The sequence below is a fragment of the Pseudophryne corroboree genome, chromosome 1, assembly GCF_028390025.1.
Source record: "Pseudophryne corroboree isolate aPseCor3 chromosome 1, aPseCor3.hap2, whole genome shotgun sequence".
NCBI classification, from domain to species: domain Eukaryota; kingdom Metazoa; phylum Chordata; class Amphibia; order Anura; family Myobatrachidae; genus Pseudophryne; species Pseudophryne corroboree.
This window is the reverse complement of record NC_086444.1, coordinates 799,995,439-800,013,300: the sequence shown is the minus strand read 5'-3', so window position 1 is coordinate 800,013,300 and position 17,862 is coordinate 799,995,439. Positions and strand designations below refer to the sequence as shown.

Here is a 17,862-nt window from a genome sequence, read left to right as displayed (position 1 = left end):
GTTCCCTACCAGATGGTTTCACACCATCAAGGTTATCCATCAATGGTACCATCGATGGTAGCCACAGATGGATAACCCATCAATAGCCAACCCTAACTCACCCTCTTATACTCATAGCACTTCCCTTATCGGTTTACTGTGCATGTGTCAACTCAGTTGCCCAATCAGATACTGGCCTGCTGTGATTGGTCGATTTATGTCTACTTTTGTGGAACATGGACCCTGTGATGTAAGTAAAAGACTCCCTTTTCTCATCCTCCACCATCTTGGAAACCCCAAACCCCCCACCCTCTAGCTTGAAGCCACGAGTATAACACCCCACCCCACCCCTTCATAACTGTTGGGCATGGAGGACAAGAATAAGATCACCCTTAAGCAGAGCTCATACGGTGACAACTGTCAGGAGCTCACTGTCACCAGCCCCAAGTCGTCCCTGCTCTCACCTGATTGGCTGCACCTGTGGGGACTGACTGCTGGCCTACACCGCTTTCCTGTACACCTAGCTCACCGCCTTGCTTACTGCCGCCATCCCATGCACCGCGCTGGGGCTGCTCCTCTACCTGCTCCTGCTGTAAGTTGATCAGCAATTGCTGCTGCTGCTGGATTGGCTGGGGATACAACAGATGCTGGGTTACACCTCGGGCCAGGAGAGCAACGTCATCATAGAGATGTTCTGAGTGTGGGACGTGGTCATCCACAAGGGCATCTCCATGCAGAGGGTCATCTACTACCTGTGCATTCTGCTGCAGGATCCCTCTGACTCCAGGCACTCTCGCATGTCATCCTGCTCTACCAGAACTCCCAGCCACGTCTGGGCTGCCTGCTGGAGATCTACATGAGCTATCAGGAGGTCCTATCCCACAGGGGCAGCACTGGAGACCCTACCACTGCTTTAAACTGCAGAGAGGGCAAATACAGGCAGACTTCTGAGATGAAGCTGGTGCTGGAGAAATGAACAGGCTGTGAGTCATTTCAGACTATAGTAAAAGCTGAGGTAAATATCACCGCTATAGCAACCTATGGAAGTAAAATATTCAGACCAAAACATAGTACAGGTAGTTAGAGAGCAGTGAAAATCCTTTAGTATCTACAGAGAAGCGACATGTACAAGGATTTTCACATTCTTTTTGTTTTATAGTCTTATCTACTGTTAGTACATAGACCCCTTAGTTTGATAAATGATAGTTAGAAGCTGATTGGGTGCATGGGGAAACATCTCCACTTTAACTCTCTGCAAAGCTTGATACATATCCCTCCAGGTGATGAGTTTACTACAGTCTCATGAAAGTTCTCAGTTCTAACAAAAAATATGTATGCATACTGTGACAAACAGGGTAGTCTGTCCCTGCCTCTTGTGAGAGAGACTACTGCTTTCTGTGGGAGTCTGCAGACTCATGTTAAAGAGGGATAATTCCTCACATATCCCTGCACACACAGCACAGCTACACATGTGGATCACAAAGGTGAGATTAGCTACATGGTGAGTGCCTGGGAGGAGGTACAGTATAAGTAGACTCAAGGGCGTTTCAACAGAGGAGGGGGCCCGTGTGCACCTCTGGGTGGTCTCCCTTCTCTGCATGGTGCAGTAGTTTCCAGCATTTGCGGTAGTCTACTGCGGATTCACAGGTCTCCGGAAACACCATGTTCTGGAGACCTATTTAGCTACTGTGCGTAGGCAGTGACTATTTTGGCTGCGATTTTCACCGCGATTGCAGGACTCCGGAAAGGTAAGTATTCAAATATGGGTGCAGTGTGTGCAGTGTGGTCCCCCCTGGACCCAGGGGCTCATGTGCACCTCACACATTGCACCTATTACAGAACCACCAATGAGTAGACTGTTGGGGCTCGGGCAACCGATGCCAGTTAGCTGCCTGTGACCAGAGCAGTCGAGAGCTGGGATGGGTCCAGGTACTTTTCAAGGGGCGTGGTCTAATCACAGGTGTGATCATGTACCCTTAGAAAAAAATACTGAAAAAATAGTATTTTAAGCATCTCCATGGCCACACTGCAGCCCAGTACACAGCGGGGTGTGATGGGCTGAGCAAAAGGGCTGCTGCTGCTAGGTAAGGGGGAGGTGGCCTGGGCCCCTACTGGACACTCACTGGGCCCCTCCGTCAGACCTGTGCCCGGGTAATTTGTACCCTTTTACCCCTCTCTCAGCACCACTGCCTGTGACTAGCTAGGTGACTACAGTATGTAGTCAGTGTCAGGGTTGAGGGTATACTTTTGCTGGTATAATGCTGGAACCACCTAATGCTGTCTGTGCCATCCTGACATTATCCTGAACAAACTACAGCTAGCTGGCTTAGCAAGACGAGTTAGGACATTCAGACACCACCGTGTTTGCCGCAATAAATTTAGAAGGTGAAAAGTTGCTAGTAATGTATATTTTTTTCTTACATTTTTACTTTGGGGGTGATTCAGACCCGAACGCAGATGCATGTCTGTACACAGCGGCTGCATTCCGGTGGTCTATACACGTGCACTGGCTGCAGTGCACGTGCGCGACCTTACACGATTGACAGCGACGGGCATTTGCGGGGTGGCGTTGCGCTGCTGGGGGGCAGGGAGAGAGACCTGAAAGGGGGCGCGCCTTGACCCTTTTTGGGGTGGCTGCGTGATGTCACATGCAGCAGCTCCAATTAACAAAATGGCGGCCAACCACCTGACAGCCAGGGGCGAACCTTAGTTTCATTTGCGGACACAAATCGGGAGGTGGCCCATCACACATGCTGGTCGGCCTTGCGCTGTGCTGGGCAGCCCCCAACATGTGAGTAGATGCACATTGATCTGGCTGCGTATGCAGCAATCTGCGTCTATCTCTAAATTAGGTCCATTGTGTTTAGCCCTGCTTTCCCATTGTGTTCAATGGCTCCAAATCACTGCAATTTGGAGAATCCCAAAGTTTACTGAATTGGTTTCCTCACCTTAACTTGGAGTCCTTGATGTCAGGTGTCAGTTATGGTCAAATTGTCATTCTTTCATCTGACAAACATAACCAGGATCAACCACTTCCCTCATAAGATCCTATTTTGCATCTTGTATTGTTTTTTTAAATATAAATGTAAAGCACTTTGTGCGGGATGTACTAAATGGAATATGCAGTAAAATCCCATTTACCGTATTTACTGAATGTACCAACTGCTGGCCACTGGGGCACCGCCGCGGAGGGGAACGCCTATGGGCTTCTCGCAGCGCTGGTGTGAGGGATCTGACTGGACCCCCCAAAGCATGCCCGACGGCTGCCTGGTCACTCTGCGCACTCGCATAAACCCATAAGTCCAGGGCCTGCCGGAGATCACAAAGGACAGCTCTTATCAGAAAAGCGGTCCTTCGCAATACTAATCGCATATGTAAGTGCATATGCAAGTAGAGCAATGGCTTATTACTATTATTATTATTATTATTATTATTATTATTATTATCATTATTATTCAGATACTCATTTCCAAAACTGTATATATTTTTTTCTAATATACTTTTATGAAACCTTAATTTCTCAGCATTTCACATCATTCATTTCCGTGAAATACTGATGAAACACAATTGTTTTTGAAAACCAACATTTTCCAGCTATCAGATGATCATGTAGTAACATTTAAGATTAAATTAGAAAATCTGTTTCCTAGTCACATAACAGCTCTCAAGGTTTAATAATGAATTTAAACAAAATAATTAGCTAAAGTCTACATCATAAGTAATGCAAATGTACATCAATCTTTTAGTTTTTAAGTGAGGTTACCATTCTAATAATATGGTGGCGCAAAAAAAACAGGAGATTATTGAGAAGTAGATGTAGAGTAAGATACTGCATACAAAAATAGGAGAATAATTACCTACCGGTAAATCCTTTTCTCGTAGTCCGTAGGGGATGCTGAGGTCCAATTTAGTACCATGGGGTATAGACGGGTCCTTTGGGAGCCACTGGCACTTTAAGAGTTTGACAGTGTGGGCTGGCTCCTACCTCTATGCCCCTCCTACCAGACTCAGTCTAGAAACTGTGCCCAAGAAGACTGACATACTTCAAGAGAAGGAAATATACAGATAGTGGTGAGATTCACACCAGCACACACATAACACAAAACGAAAGCCAAGCTAACCGACTTGGAACAATTCAGCAACGGCTGAACCAAAAATACTGAACCAAGTAACATTGCAGGAAAACTAAGCACCGGGCGGGAGCCCAGCATCCTCTACGGACTACGAGAAAATTTTTTACTGGTAGGTAATTAAAATCCTATTTTCTCTTACGTCCTAGAGGATGCTGAGGTCCAATTTAGTACCATGGAAATGTACCAAAGCTCCCAGTACGGGAGGCAAAGTGCTGAGGTTCCTGCAGAACTGAATGACCAAACTTTAGGTCCTCAGAGGACAAAGTATTGAACTTGCAGAACTTAGCAAACGTGTTCAACAATGACCAAGTAGCCGCCCGGCAAAGCTGTAAAGCTGAGACACCCCGGGCAGCCGCCCAGGAAGAACCCACCTTACGAGTAGACTGGGCCGGAACAGATTTTGGAATTGGCAATCCCACCATAGAATAAGCATGCTGGATAGTAAGCCTGATCCAGTGAGAAATCGTCTGCTTAGAAGCAGGACACCCAATTTTGGAATCATAAAGGGCAAACGGTGCGTCCAATTTCCTGTGATGAGAGGTTGTCTTCACATATATCTTCAAAGCCCACACAACATCCAAGGACTTTGAGGTAATGAAGGTGTCAGTAACCACTGGTACCACAATAGGTTGATTGATATGAAAGGCCGACACAACCTTCGGCAGAAATTGATGACGTGTTCTGAGCTCAGCTCTATCCTCATGGAAAATCAAGTAGGGGCTCTTGTGCGACAATGCCCCCAATTCTGACACATGTCAATGCCAACAGTGTGACCGCCTTCCAAGTAAGAAACTTTACATCCACCTCCTGTAAAGGTTTGAACCAATCCGATTGCAGGAACTGCAGCACCACATTAAGATCCCAAGGTGCTGTAGGAGGCACAAAGGGTGGTTGGATGTGCAGAACTCCTTTCAAGAAAGTCTGAACCTCAGGGATAGCAGCCAATTGTTTCTGGAAGAAAATGGACAAAGACAAAATTTGGACCTTGATGGAACCCAAGCGTAGGCCCACATCCACCCCTGCTTGCAGAAAGAGGAGAAAACATCCCAGTTGAAACTCCATCGTAGGAAACTTCTTGGAGTCACACCAAGACACATACTTTTTCCAAATCCAATGGTAATGTTTAGACGTTACCCCCTTCCTAGGTTGGATCAGAGTAGGAATAACCTTGTTCGGAATGCCCTTCCGAGCTAAAATCTGGTGTTCAACCTCCATGCCGTCAAACGTAGCCACGGTAAGTCTTGATAAGTGAATGGCCCCTGTTGTAGAAAGTCCTCGCGAAGAGGAAGAGGCCTCAGATACTCCAGCAGCAATGTCAGAAGTTATGCGTACCAAGCCCTTCTTGGCCAGTCCGGAGCAATGAGGATCGCCAAAACTTTTGTTCTTTTGATTAGTTTGAGAATCCTTGAGATGAGTGGAATTGGAAGGAACACATACACCAACTGGAACACCCACGGAGTCACCAGGGCGTCTACCGCCACCGCCTGTGGGTCTCAAGACCTGGAACAGTACCTCTGAAGCTTCTAGTTGAGGCGAGAGGCCATCATGTCTATCTGAGGTACCCCCCATCGGCTTTTTACCTCTGCGAATTCCTCCGGGTGGAGGCCCCATTCTCCTGGATGGCGATCGTGTCTGCTGAGGAAGTCCACTTCCCAGTTGTCCACTCTCGGAATGAAGATCGCCGACAGCGCCAGTGCGTGTCTTTCAGCCCAGAGGAGGATTTTTTTTACCTCTGACATTGCAGCCCTGCTCTTCATTCCGCTATGCCTGTTTATGTAGGACACCGCTGTGACGTTGTCTGACTGAACCTGAATGGGTTGATCTTGAAGAAGATGTGCCACTTGCAGAAGGCCGTTGTATACGGCCCTTAGCTCCAGAATGTTTATCGGAAGGACATCTTCCTGAATTGACCACCTTCCTTGGAAGTTTTCCTCTTGGCTGACTGCTCCCCAACCTCTGAGACTTGCATCCGTGGTTAGAAGAATCAAATTCTGAATCCTGAACCTGCAGCCCTCGAGAAGGTGAGAAGTTTGCAGTCCCCAGAGGAGCAAAATTCTGGCATTCGGTGACAGGCGTATTCGCTGGTGCATGTGAAGATGTGATCCCGGCCACTTGTCCAGGAGATCCAGCTGGAAGAACCGTGCATGGAATCTTCTGTACTGTAGAGCCTCGTAGGAGGCTACCATCTTTCCCAGAAGGCGAATGCACTGATGAACCGATATCCGGGCTGGCTTCAAGACATCCTGAACCATGGATTGAATCACCAACACTTTTTCAGTGGTAGGAACACCTTCTGCACGTCCGTGTCGAGTATCATCCCCAGGAAGGGCAGTCTCATTGTCTGTTCCAAATGCGACTTTGGAAGGTTCAGTATCCACCCATGATCCTGGTGCAGCTGAGTTGGGAGAGCAGTACACTGCAACAGCCGTTCCCTGGAAGACGCCTTTATCAGTAAGTCGTCCAGATATGGAATTATGTTCACTCCCTGCTTGCGGAGGAGAAACATCATCTCCACCATGACCTTGGTGAACACCCTTGGTGCTGTGGAGAGGCCAAATGGCAATGTTTGGAACTGATAGTGACAGTCCTGAAGTGCAAACCGCAGATAGGCCTGGTGAGGCGGCCAGATCGGATTGTGAAGGTACGCATCCTTGATATCCAAAGATACTAGGAATTCCCCCTCCTCCAGACCTGAGATCACCGCTCTCAGAGATTCCATTTTGAATTGGAAAACCCTCATGTAGTTGTTCAATGACTTCAGGTTCAATATAGGCCTTACCGAACCGTCCAGCTTCGGTACCACAAACAGGTTTGAGTAATAACCCTTGGTTTTTAGGTGAGGTGGAACTGGAACATTTGTTCGTACCAATTTTTGAATGGCTTCCTGTAGGATAGCACTGTCTGTCAGCGAAACTGGTAAGCCTGAACTGAAGAATCTGTGAGGTGGGAGTTCCTGAAACTCCAGTCTGTACCCCTGTGCAAAAATATCTGTCACCCAGGGGTCCAGGCATGATGACACACCGATGTGACTGAAATCTTTTAGTCTCGCTCCCACCTGCCCGATTTTCAGGCTGGGAGGTCCACCATCATGCTTAAGATTTGGATGAAGCAGAACCTGGTTTCTGTTCCTGGGAACCTGGTGGTGCAGGTTTTCTGGGTTTTCCCCTACCTCCTCTAAAGAAGGTGGGGGGAGGTTTGGATTTTTTAAATTTTGCGGTCCGAAAGGACTGCAGTGAAGATGTAGGATAAGATTTTCTAGCCATTGCTGCTGCGGAGGGAAGAAATGCTGACTTACCTGCAGTCGCCATGGAAATCCACGCATCCAATGAGTCCCCAAATAGTGCCTGACCTGTGAAGGGTAGGTTCTCCACACTTTTCTTGGATTCTGCATCCACAGTCCATTGGTGTAGCCAGAGTCCTCTGCGTGCCAATACTGCCATGGAAGTAGCACTCGCATTAAGCAGGCCAATGTCCTTCATGGCCTCCACCATGAAACATGCAGAATCCTGTATGTGACGTAAAAACAAGTCAATGTCACTTCTATCTATAGTATCTAAATCCTCTAGTAAAGTGCCTGAGCATTTTACTATGGCTTTAGAAATCCATGCACAAGCAATAGTTGGCTTTAAGGCCACGCCTGTAGCCGTCTATAGTGATTTGAGCGTAGTCTCAATTTTGCGGTCAGCCAGCTACTTTAAGGTGGTTGAACCAGGGCAGGTAAAACCATCTTTTTAGACAACCTAGATACAGAAACGTCTACTATAGGTGGGTTTTCCCACTTCTTCCTATCCTCTTCAGGGAAAGGGAAAGCAATGAGAATTCTTTTAGGGATTTGGAATTTTTTCTCTGGGTTTTCCCAGGATTTTTCAAATAAGGAGTTTAACTCCTTTGAAGCCAGGAACGTGAGCGAGGATTTCTAATTTACTGTTAAATAAGATTCCTCTTCTGGCTCAGGTACCTTCTCCATAATATGCAAAACATCCCTAATGGCTTCAATCATGAGCTGCACCCCTTTAGCAAGGGATGCATCTCCCCCCCTGCATATCCCCATCACCGTCCCCTGTATCAGATTCGGTATCAGTGTCAGCTTGCATTATCTGGGCAAGTGTACGCTTTTGCAGGTATGTAGGTGGGCTCTTAGATGAAGTAGTGGGAGCTGAAAACTTCAAACTCTCTACAGATTTTCTCATAAACTGCGTCTCCTTCTCAGTATGTGGCATCCTATTTGAAATCTGTGATATCATTCCCTTTAAAGAATCAACCCATGGGGGTTCGGAATCAGAAGGCTGAGACAGCATATTGCAGTCCTGACTACATGGAATAGACTCCTAAGGAGAAGATAAATACTCTGCAGCACAGGACACAGAGTCCTTAGACATGGTAATGTGGGATATACATACTTACACACACACAGGAAAATGTCAGACACAGTTTCCCCCAGAGCACCTTCAGAGAGTCACAGAGTATAAGGAGCCAGCACACAGCGCCCCTGTAGGCAATAACTATGATAAAAGCCCGGCGCTGACTTACTAACCTTAATAAGGTCATTAGTACTAGTATCACACTCCCCCCCCCCCCTGTCTATAACACCCTGGTACTATGGAGGTATGCTGGAGTTATGTGGAGGGCAGCGCAGCGCTCCCTGTCAGCGTTCTTTCCTATGTATCTGCAGGGAGAAAATGACGCTGGTGAGTGCTGGATCCGCTCTTAGAGGAAGCCCCACCCCCAGCAATGGCGCGCGGCTTCCCGCACTAATTGTTTATACTGGCCTGAGGTGTTTGTTGCTAACAGTGGGATTAGCCCCTGTTAGCTGAGTGACCAGTTTAGGGTGAATTGTGCATGCTCAGGACACCCCTCAAAGCGCTAACACAAAGTGTTGCTGAGCTGTCCGGAGCGCAGCCTTTCAGAGCTGCGCTCTCACCCTTCTGCCGTCATACCCACCGGTGACCCGCTAACCGAGACACCGGCGCTATACTCACCACTCTTCTTTCTTCTGGCTCTGTTAGGGGGTGGCGGCCGTGCTGCGGGAGTGAGCGGTCGCCTCGTGGGCTTGCGATCAGCACCCTCAGGAGCTCAGTGTACTATCATCGGAGACAGAGAACCATTAACACTTCAGGAAGTTGGTTCCTACTCCACCCCTAAGTCCCACGAAGCAGGGAGGCTGTTGCCAGCAGCCTTCCTGTACCTAACAACTCTTAGAAAAAAATAAAACTAGAAAAACTCCTAGGAGCTCCCCTAGCTGTGACTGGCTCCTCCGGGCACATTTTCTAAACTGAGTCTTGTAGAGGGGCATAGAGGGAGCAGCCAGCCCACACTGTTAAACTCTTAAAGTGCCAGTGGCTCCCAAAGGACCCGTCTATACCCCCATGATACTGAATTGGACCCCAGCATCCTCTAGGACATAAGAGAAAATATTTTTTTAAATGAAGTACACTCAATGCTAAAACCTCTAGTAAAGTACCAATGTAGCAAAGAAGGTGGGTCACTTGGATCAAGACAAAGACATAGAGTGGGTCATTCAGGTGCGGTTGCACCTGTGCCCATCGTTGCAAAGTACCAATTTTCAGTACTCTCTACATGCACTTTCCTGTGACATAGGATGCAGAGCAACATCAGACTGTCAGTCATTGAAAGTCCCTTGTGAGGGGTGGGGAAGGGGCAGCAACGGCCTTTATTTGTGAAAACAGAGGCATGTTGCCACAGTTTAGAGAGTGGAAAGAGGTCAGAAATCTCTGTCTTAGGTGACTGAGGGGTAAATGTATGATACCGGCACATATCATGCCGGTATCACTCTTCCCGCATTGCCTCTTTAATGAGGCGAAGCAGGAAGCACTAGCAGCCAGATGTATTAACATATCAGCTGACGAAGAGGGAGAGTGAAAACACTCCCCTCTGGTGATCCCTGCCAGAGCCCACAGCGTATCAGACTAGTACCAATGCGCTGTGTCTCTCCCCACCAGTCGCCTCACTGGAAATACGAGAGATCTTGCAAGTCTAGCAAGATTTCCTATGCAGTCCGGAGCCAACACCTGCCACAGCCAGGGACAGCATGGTCTCACTGGGAAGGGGCGTGACCACACAATAGTTGCTCCAATTAAAATTTTGCCACACCATTATACCCCTTAGTCACATAACACCACACAGTAGTGCTACTTAGTCAGATTACACTTCACAGTAGGGTCACTTATTCAATGTTACACCACACAGTAGTGCCCCTTATTCATGTTATGCCACACAGAGCCCATTCACATAATGCCACACAGAGGCCATTCACAGTATAGTGCCCCTTATAACACATTATGCCACACAGTAACGCCACTTACACATTATGCCACACAGTAATGCACCTTATAAACCATTATATCACACTGTAATGCCCCTTACACATTATGCCACACAGTATTGCCCCTTACACATTATGCCACACAGTAATGCCCATTAAAAATTATACCACACAGTAATTTCTTCTCTTACTTACACTCAATACTCCCTTTGATGGCATCTAACCTCTGGTTTTCTGTATATACATTGTACTTATTCTATTTTGTCTCAAACTGTAAGTGCTGTTTTCTTGTTTTGCTCATTTGTTTATGTACTCTGTTATGGGTGCTGCGGATTCCTTGTGGCACCATATAAAAAATTATTAAAATAATAATGCCCTGAACAAATTATGCCACGCAGTATTAATTCCACTCATAACACATTATGCCACACAATAGTAGTGCCCCCCCCCCCCACGCAGCATCTCACCTCCCCCTGTGCCTTTCCAACAGACTCTCGCATCCCATTGTGTGCCATCAGCAGGTGTAAATTTAATGTCAGGTCCCCAGCCGATTACAGATGGTGCACTGGCAGGCAGCCATGAAGAATCAATGCCAGAGGCATTTCGAATTTGACACTGATCTTGAGCCAATTGGAGCACATAGACCAGCAGCCAATCAGGAGCCACTGTGGCCAGCGCCAGATTCATTAAGACAGTGACGTTGTCTCTCACATGGCTGCCTGACAGTGCACCAACTGTAATCAGCTGGTGGCCCAGCATCAAATGCACACTGCTGCTACTTGGGCCTCCTTCGACGGCACTGCCCATCGGACCATTTGGTAGTCACCAGAAAAGCCAAATGACCAATCCAGCACTCAGGGCTGTTTCTAGCCAGTTTGGCTCCCGGTGCGAGATTTCAAAATGCCCCCCCCCCCCCCCCCCCCCATTGACATTAAATAAAAATGTAAAAATGCGCCCCCTTCCCCATAGCTATTAAAAGAAAAATCATGCGCGCGCTCCCGGCAAGGGTGTGTGACCTCATTAAAATGGGCGTGGCCTCATCTGATATCATCACAGCCACTACAGGGGGAAAAAATAAAAAATCAAAAGTCCCTATTTTACACAGTATGGCAGGCAAGAGTCCCCATTTTACACATTACGCATGCAAGACTCCCCATTTTACACAGCACGGCAGGCAAGAGTCCCCATTTTACACAGTGCGGCAGGCAATAGTCCCCATTTTACACAGTGCGGCAGGCAATAGTCCCCATTTTACACAGTGCGGCAGGCAAGTGTCCCCATTTTACTCAGTACGGCAGGCAAGTGTCCCCATTTTACTCAGTACGGCAGGCAAGTGTCCCCATTATGGCAGGCAAGTGTCCCCATTTCACTCAGTACGGCAGGCAAGTGTCCCCATTTTACTCAGTACGGCAGGCAAGTGTCCCCATTATGGCAGGCAAGTGTCCCCATTTTACTCAGTACGGCAGGCAAGTGTCAAGTGGGGGGGGGAGGAAGGGAGGGCAAGACTACTTACCCATGAACAGCAACCTGAGTACTCCTGCCTCGGGGGCGGGGTTTCGCGGAATGACGCGATTGCGTCATGTTGTCACGACGCAACCGCGTCATTCCGCAAAACTCCGCCCCTGAGCAGGAGTGCTCGGGAGGAGGGAGGAGGGGGATAAAGGGAGCCGCAAAGTGCCGCGGTGGACGCCCCGTGCGATTGCACGGCTCGCCCGCCGCAAGAAACGGTACTGCCACACTGCCCTTAGACAACAGTGTAAGATTGTCTAAAGCATGTATATCCTTAATATAAGATAAGAACGGGATCTGACAGATAAAATACAGATGCCGGTATCCTGAAAATAATTGAAAAGCCCAGTGCTGGAATCGTGACTGCTTGGCTCCTGAATTAGCATCCGCTGAGCAGCCAGAGAGGTAAGCCATGTGTGTGGGGGGGGGGGGGATAGGTTTAGGCTGCGGGGAGGAGGTTAGGGTTAAGCTGCAGCCCAGGGGGGTTAGGTTTAGGCTACAGGGAGGGATGGTTAGGTTTAGTCAACCCCATGGAGGTTTAGGATTAGGCTGCGGGTGGAGAGGGTTACCGTTAGGCTGCAGGGAGGGGAGTACTAATTAGGGTTAGGCTGCGGAGAAGGGGGGATAGGTTTAGGCACCACCAGGGAGGTGGTACCAGTTGAAGAACTGAAGAATGTAAATTGCAAATAAAATAAAAAACAGTGTTATAATCATTTGTTCAGAACTTTTGTCATAATAGTCATTATTACATTCCATTCCGAGCATGTATCCATGCAAGATGGCATGTGTTCATGTGACTTCAACTCCAGCTCTACATGCACATATTACTACATGTGGTAGTTAAGTTTTTTTTCCTTAGCAATGTAAGCATAAAAATTTGGTGTGGATTAAAAAAAGGGTTTTTTAAAAAGATATTCCATAATATATTTATTTATTTTACCACTTGCCTAGCATGGTGGCATCAGATGAGACCACCCCTGGCTGAGCTTTCCCTGACATGGTCACTTCTGATGCGACCAGACAGAAAGCCCACTGTGCGGTTGCAGGAATAGAAACTTCCTGCAATTGCAATCACTGGTGACAGCGAGGGATTTGTTCATATAGTATATTTAATCTCAACATTTACTTCCAGTCCCTTCTAATCAGTTTTGACCATCTCACTGCTCACAATATTGTTTTCCTCCACTTTAGGCCAAAGTCTGCAGCAGGCTGGTTGCTGACTAAGCGACAGAGCAGTGGCACAAAAACACAGTAGTTTATAGCACATCTAAGAAACATTGCCACACAGCAGTTGCACCAAAGAAAAGTGGTACAAGATGAAATTGTCTTTGAGCCCTACCACCCACCCTTATATTGGATATTAAAAATAACACGCACGGTTTAACAAACCAAGCACTTCAGCAAACAGGGACTGCAACTTTTGTGGTTGAAGTGCTTGGTTTGTTTGGGCCTCCACAAAAAAAGCTACCAATGGGCTTAAGGCAGCTAAGCTAACAGCTCTGCAGTGGCAAAATGCCATTGTCACTACCATCCTCACCCTCATCAGCTCATCCTCGTACAATATAATTTCATGCCAGCTGGAATCCACCATTACAGAAGTCTCTTTAAAGTACTTTGATGTAATTGGCAGTTAAGGTCTTCCTCTTGGAATTTGTAGTTCATTTTGATGAACATCATCTTTTCCATATTTTGAGGAAGTAGCCCCCTATGCTGAAAGCTGACAAGGTTCCCAGCTGTGCTGAAATTTCTTTCTGAATACACACTGGAGGGTGAGCAGATTACATAATGCAAAGCCAGTTTGTACAAGGGCTTCCAAATTGCCTTTTTTTTTGTCCTTTCAGTAGTCAGTAGTCAGTAGTACCTATTCTATGGATGGTGACCGTATCAGATGGAATTACGGTAGAGGTGTAATTTTTGTCCATTCTTTTAGACCTGACCAGATGTAAAAATGTTAAGTTGACTCCTTGGGTCTATTAGGTAAAGTTTTTTTCTAGGCAGCAGCAGTTGCCGGAGAAACTGGAATAGGAGACGTTGCAGTGTCATGTGTTACTTGAGCTGCCAACTTGCTCACCAGGAGCTCTTTGCATCTCTTAAGATCTGGGTTCATTGGAAAGAAACAATGTACGACTAAACCTAGGATCAAGCACAGTCGCCAAAACGTAATGATCTAATATCCAATATCAAGACATTGACAGCCCTTGGATCCTGGCAAAGCAAATAAAGGAATGAATCTACAAGTCCTACATATTTGGTGGAATTGCTTTGTTTCATCTCCTCACAAATTTTTTGAGCAGATTTTTCAAAAGTCTAAATAGGGAAATCAATGGAATAGCAGTGTCTGAACGCATTTTAAAGGTGGCTACTTCAAAGGGTTTCAACACCTTGCACAAGCAGAAAGTATTCTCCACTGTGCTAGAGTAAGGTACATTCCCCCTCCTCTCCTGATGGCATGGCTTGTTGTGTAGCTGTGGATGGTTTTTTGCTGTTCCTCCACCCACTGAAGCATGTAAAGTGTGGAATTCCACTGGTTACTACTTCTTGCTTTAGTTGGTGGCAGGGCAAATTTAACTTTCTTGGAGCCGCTGCAATCTACTGCATGCAGCTGTTGAATGCTGAAAATGTCCTAAACTTTTTTGGGCCGCAGACAGCAAGTCCTGCACGCCCCTGTCATTTAAATAAAAAAAGAAAACCTGTACCCCCAAGTTTTTTGTGTGAGCAAAACATAGGGGAGGAGTCACCTAGCCTTATCAAATTTTATGCAGGACTACCTTTGATCATTACTGAGGATAATAAGGGTGGTGGAGATTGCAGGTGCTGGGATCTGTTGACAGAAGGGAACTAGTTGATGCTGGACTGCTTGTTGGTATATTTTTTGCAGATGTTTCTGATGTTGAGAGAAACTTTTCGCGAGCTTGACGTAACAGGGAGGAGGATCCTCTACTTACTGTGGTTTTAAAAACGCTATGGATGGTTTGAATTGTTGTTAGCAAGATTTGGGTAAAAATAATTCCACACATTAGAGGTGAATTTTTTGGCCCTATGCCCAGACATGACAATGGCCTTCTTCTTATCACTGGCAAGAACTACTTCCACTGGTGCCTGACTTACACAAACAACATCCTCATACTCAACATCCTCATTAGTGCTGGTGTCAGCTACACATATTTCTCTCTTATCCCCTTGCACTTCCACGATCGTATCCTCATTTTTTATGTCATCAGCTATACTTCTGCTGCTTACACAGTTTGCTCTGCTGACTTAGCGGTTTTCATTTTTTACACCTCTTCTAGACTGAGTTAAAAGGACTTGCATAGTCATGAGAGGCAGAAGATGCCTCACTGACAGTTGTACAACCACCACGAATAAATAACCCTTTCCTTGCCACTGCATGTGGTGAATGGCATGTTGGCAATATTCATTTTTTTTTTTTTTGCACTAATCGTTCCCTTTAATGGAGGTTTTTTTTTTTCTTTACCACTGTAAAATGTTGTGGGGTTTTTTTCAGATGTCCTGACTTTAACCCTCTATGCCTTTCGGCAACGGCTTTCGTAGATGATGTTGAAGGACTAGTGTGGTAAAGATTGGTGGCAGCAGCTGCAGTTATAGTATTTTGTTGCTTTTCTCAAAGTGATCATTTTTTATTTTTTTATTTGCTGCTCAGCTCACATTTGGCAGAGTCAAACTGCTTTTATATATATATGTGGCATGAACAAATCACACTGGGGTACAGTGTACTGGGTACAGTGCACTGAACAGTACAAACAAATTATACAACAATATATTTCTGTATTATCTTTTTAACTCACAGCTCGGCTCACACTGCATGGAGTCATAGTGGAGACATAGTGGAGTCATATGTACGTGAACAAATGCACTGGAGTACAGCACATACAGGTTGTACAAACTTTTTAAAAAATCTATTTTTCTTAACTTTTTATATTTTTTTACTTTTTTTAAACTGCTGCGGGGTCTTTATATAAAACTAAAACTCACAAGAAACCAGTACAAGGAGCGTGACGTTTTGCCTTGATTTGGAAAATCCTGCGCCAGAGCCTGGATTGACTCAGAAACCGGAAGTTTGGGGGCGCTCGGATTTCAGGTAATTTGATCCGCTCATCTCTAGTTGTAACTAGTAGATACTGTATCTGTGATATCGCCTGTGTTACATGAATGGTGAATGGGTCTGACACTTAATTTATACAAAAGTAGATGAAAATGTTAATTTTCACCTGCTTTTGGGGAAATTAAGTGATGATGAATAGACCCCAAAATTTGATTTCTATAATCAATGGTAACTGTTCCATATATGTGTGCTTTTACTAAAGGCATGAAATATAATGACAATAGCAGAACAGAAAAGGGAACATGGAGATCTAAAGGTTTACTCCGCTAATTACAGGGGCAGTACAAATGAATTAGCTGGGATCCTCCCAGGATCCATTAGGAGCTGCAATGAAAAGTCTGCATGAAAAGTGGACAATCGGGGATTCACGCATTGGGAAAGCCCATTGAATCCGTGCTTATGCACAGTAATCTCCGATTTTAGGCGCTATGTAAAGGCTATTTAATTGAATAGGCTTTCCCTGCACCATGTGGTAATTACATGAAAATGATCACAAGGTAAACAGACAGAAAGGTCAGTAAAGTAATTGGGAAAAACATTCCTAGTAGAAGCTGTAGTTTTTAGTGACACTATATATGTTACTGATAAGGCCTTACCTTGTACCAATTTGGAGGCCCTATTCTAAAACAACATTAATAAACTGCAGTTCATCTACTTCGCTCTTTTTCTAAACTACAAAATCTAATGGGGTCTCTTCCATGAAACCTAGGCCATGACTGAGATCTAGCCTATCAAGCCTATTTAAGCCTATTAATCACTTTAAAATAGGCTATAGTACTCACTCTATTACCAGAATGATCCATGATTTCATCTGTGTTAGTTCTATCGGAAACTACTTTTTTTTTTCACCCTACCCAAGCAAAAGTTTTATTTCATGTTATCTTTAGCTAGACTTTTAGGCAGCGTCAGACTGGTGCATGAAGGGCCCACCGGGGGGAATACAGTGGTAGGGACCAATGTTTAGGGTTGTGGCCAGTCTCCAGAGAAGGTATGACCATCTGCTACATTAGTTTGCCTTATCATAAGAGAGTTCATGGGCTGGGCCTCTTGATAAATATATATAGTAAATACTGATAGTGCATACATGATAATCTAGCAGATTTATATAATCAATGCACTGTACAAAATACACCATAGTCCTGTGCAGTAAAAGGTTGCATATTTATAATTTATAATTCAAGTGCACAGTCTGGAACATGGTTCCTAGAGGAGTTAAGGGGGGGTAGTGGGGCCCACTGGGGTTTTTCCCTGTGCCCCTGTGGGTCAGTCCAGCCCTGCATATAGGTATTGGTTGAATAAAATATACAGTACATAGATTTAAAAAAATACATTATTAATTTGGGAATGCATATGTGCCATATAACATGCTCTCTTGCAAGCACATCAGCATTTGCCAGGCTCAAGGGAACCTCCTCCACCCCTTGCTCTGGGACACAGACTGCTGACCTGGGCCGCCCAGGTAAGCAGTCTATGTCCTGGAGGGGTGGAGGGGCAGTCCATAATGTGGCATAAGGGGGAAGTCACAGAGCGGCACCTCTGTGTTGGCTTCTGCGCACGCCTCTGGACAGTAGGCTGGGACAGGAGAAGAAGGAGGGGTGCTGGGTATTACAGGATACAGGAGGAGTATCCTGGGACAATAAAAGAAGGACGGGTGCTGGATATAAACATCAAAGGGAGCTGGATACAGGAGAAGAAGGTGGGGTGCCAGGGACTATCACAGGAGGAGGTGGGGAGCCGCCCGCCAGCATTACGGCAGAGAAGGGACTGCAGGTGTCGTGCGTGACATGGAGTTGGCATATCCTCACTCACAGCAGGAGTCATGGAATTCAGTAACT

General features: G+C 46.0%; 1 pseudogene; it reads left to right on the top strand.

Moving 5' to 3' along the window:
- The first annotated feature begins 346 nt into the window (after positions 1 to 346).
- LOC135049859 (phosphatidylinositol N-acetylglucosaminyltransferase subunit H-like) lies at positions 347 to 955 on the top strand (annotated as a pseudogene).
- Positions 956 to 17,862: the final 16,907 nt, after the last annotated feature.